Source organism: Phaseolus vulgaris, chromosome 9 (genome assembly GCF_000499845.2).
Source record: "Phaseolus vulgaris cultivar G19833 chromosome 9, P. vulgaris v2.0, whole genome shotgun sequence".
NCBI classification, from domain to species: Eukaryota; Viridiplantae; Streptophyta; class Magnoliopsida; order Fabales; family Fabaceae; genus Phaseolus; species Phaseolus vulgaris.
The window spans coordinates 3,103,839-3,107,510 of NC_023751.2; the positions used below are offsets into that span (position 1 = coordinate 3,103,839).

Below are 3,672 nucleotides of genomic sequence, written 5' to 3' on the forward strand. Positions count from 1 at the left end.
ATGGACATAGGAATCACCACTTCTTTAAGTTCTTGCTTCAACCCAAATTCAAATTTTCTACATCTCCAAGCTTCAGTCATGGTCTGGGTGTAGAATCTAGCTAGGTGTTTGAACCTAGTAGCATATTCAGTGACTGAAAGATTTCCTTGTTCCAGCTGCATGAATTCAATTTCTTTTGCATACCTGACACTATCAGGAAAATACTCCTCCAGGAATCTTACTTTGAAGTTCTCCCAAGTAGCATCTTCACCTTTGTCTTCCATCATTTGCTTCATGCCTATCCACCAGAATTCAGCTTCTTCAGTTAGTACATAAATGACATAGGATAACTTTCTCTCTTCAGGGCATTGAGTAGCTTCAAAGATTCTTTCTATGTCTCTCACCCACTGGTCTGCTCCATCTGGATTTACCTTGCCATTAAATTTGGGTGGATTGTGTCTCAGAAAATCCTCTAGACTAAAGGTATGGGGTTGTTGATGAAGTTGAGATGCTTCTGTTGCTAATCTAGCTGTTTCTAATTGATGAAGGGCGGCCTGATGTTGTTGTGCCATAGTAGCACTCTGTTGTTGCAAGGCTGTTGCCATCATCTCTATTGCTCGAGCTAAGTTGGGCATATCTACTGGTGGAGGAGGAGTAGGTGGTCTACGTGCCATCTACTAAGCACATAAAGAATTGGATTAGAAATTACTAAAAATTTTCAACTACATCTTTAAGACAAATTAACTTCAAAGAAATAATCATACAAAACAAGTAAAAACCAATCAAAACTTATCCCTAAAATGTACTCTAGCTACTTAGAATTAAGATAGAAAATAATCTTGATCTAGTCATGAGTGTGCACCCTCACCACTCTATCAAGATTCTTTTCATTCTTAATACTTTCATCTTTATTCATAACAATTAACTTGACTCGAACACAACAAGATTTCAAGAAAAAACTTTGTCAAACATCTTATTAGAAACTTTTAATTAAGTCTTGAGGCTAGATGTAACCAAAAATCTACACGCAGGAGAAACAGAATAAACCCACTACCCTCAGGTTATCCTAAGGATGAACCGCTCTGATACCATTAAATGTAACATCCCATAATTTACATATAACTATTACAATACCGGTTCTACATAATTCTATACAAGCTTACAGTTTTTCAAAATATTCCTAATACATGATTAGGATTTATAGAAATACAAATATTTACATATCCACAGCTCAAAATAAAACTCTGTAACCTCTAAGGTTCTCCTGCACCTGTATGGTCATCTGCTCGTGTACATAGTACAGTTATCGCAGTTCAAACACAGCAAGAAAAGCAAGGGTAAGCGACTAAAAATAGAATTTTATAATATACACACTTAAATCCAAAGAGAAAACCAAATTACATGATCAATTTATCAAATTATTCAATTTTCTTCAAATCTCAACAATAAACAATCACATAGATCTCACATGGATCTACACATCCAGAATATTCAACAAACAACGTCTTCCGGAAGACCCGTATTAAGTAAGTCCTACCAGAGACTAACACCTGATCCAAAGATTACCAGCGAATCCAACAGAAAGGATCAGGGTAAGTTCAATACAACCCAAGCCGTGCATCTCATATGTCACGATGTGCATGAACTCCCCCATCAGCTTCTCACCACCTGATATCTTAGTCTATGTGACTTAGATCATCAGTGAAGCTCGGAGATCTCTGTTACCACATAGGCATCAATACTTAATACACAACAAACATCAGTCCATACATTATCCCGACATCAATATTTAATACACAACGAACATCAGTTCATACATTATGCCAAATGTATGAATTCAATTCCATACCATTTCGTCATACAATATAATTCAAAAAGTGATCCAAAATATTCAAAAGTCTATTTGACATAAAAAAAATACACTTTAATACTAAATCATCAAAACCGAATATTTCCACAAATTTAAATAATATATAAACAAACAACCCAATATATATAAACACACAACATCCCTGCAAGAAAAATTGAATATTGGGACCACGTCCCTTCCGCATTCAGATCTTCTATCCTAGGGTGCTATTAAAAATTAAATTTAGCTTCCCTTACCTCAATTGCTTGCTTTCCAAGCAACTTTTAGAATTTTATTCCTCACCGTTTGGATAAGCTTCAAGATTTACAGGCCTAATGCAAATTATCCAAACAGAACAAAAATTCAGTATATAATAGAATAAGTTGAGAGGATTAAACTTTTCAACTGACCCCACCAAGATTGATGACTAAATCCTAAGGAAAAATAGAGAACAAAGGATATTTAGAGTAAAAATGAACTTACTCTGTTTGAAAATCTGATCGGGTAGAAATGTTCCTTAACTCCTCTGCTACAGCGTGGTATGATCAGATTCTAAAATAGATGAAGTTTGGGAGAGAAATTAAGAGAGAGAGAGAGAGAAAAAGAAGAAAAATGGTACTGTGGTGTGAAGAAGAATGTTTCTGTTGCTTTTAAAAAAAAGCACGTTGTTACATTTTACATAAAATATTAATTTATAATTAAAAAATTATAAAAAATATTGTAGTAATTAAAAAAACCAACAAAAGTTAAGCGAAGAAATTAGAAGTTTTAATAATATCTGTATATAGTTCTTATTTTTTGAACATTTAATTCTTTATTAAAAATATTTTTTTTTATTTAAAATTAATATTTTGACAGAATGGAAATAGAAAATTTTAATCTTATATTTTATTTTTTACATTTTACATATAATGTTATGAAATAGGTATAGTTCATTTTTCACATTTTATATAAAATATTAATCTTATAATTAAAAAGATTATAAATAATATTGTAGTAATTAAAAAAAGCAAAAAAATTAAGAGAAGAAATTAGAAGTTTTAATACCTCAATCAAGTCATCTAATTACATGGATATTTGAAATTTGAATATATATACATAGTTTTATGAGTTATTGTTATTTAATTTTATGTGATTGTTAATTTTTTTTTTTATATTTTTTTTCTTTGATTAAATTATAATATTGAAAATTTGAATTTTTGTATATATTTATATATTTTTGTTATATTAGAGTAATGAAATCATAGAGTCATTTACAATAAAATGTTTATTAAAATTTATATCAGTTATTAAAATTATGTTTTAGGGTCACTGTATTGATGTAGTTTTACACCGAAACGATAATTGTATTTCGTATGTTGTATTGACACTTACCTGTAATCATGGTTCTGGATGAAAGTTAAAGATTACATGGATAACATTATGAATTCGACAAGACATTATGATGAGACAAAGATGGTACATTTTGAGTAAACGGTTGCAATTTATGACGATTTTGTTGCGACGAACATGAATTTAATTTCACAAATACAACAACAAATTAAAAAAATACTAAAGGTGCACCAGTGATGATCCTTTGTATGATTGGTTTTGGATTGAATTTGTTACGTATGGTGCATACTAGAAGCAACTCTATGAGTGAGTTACAACCACAAAAAGAGCGTCACAGACAAGAATTGATGGAGTACTTGGTTCACACTGAACAATGTCTTGATATTATTCGCATGGGACTGAAAGCCTTCCTTTAATTATGTCAACGAATACAGGGAACTGGACTTGTTAAAGATACATATTGATCAACTGTGGAAGAACAAGTTGCCAAATTTATGTACATTATTGGGCAT

General features: G+C 31.3%; 1 long non-coding RNA gene across 1 annotated transcript; it reads right to left on the minus strand.

The window, feature by feature from the left end:
- Window positions 1–999: 999 nt before the first annotated feature.
- LOC137820965 (uncharacterized) lies at window positions 1,000–2,416 on the minus strand. Its single transcript, XR_011082720.1, has 3 exons — window positions 2,312–2,416; window positions 2,086–2,160; window positions 1,000–1,261 (listed from the first exon to the last, which is right to left on the minus strand). It is a non-coding gene; the product is annotated as an uncharacterized lncRNA (long non-coding RNA).
- Window positions 2,417–3,672: the final 1,256 nt, after the last annotated feature.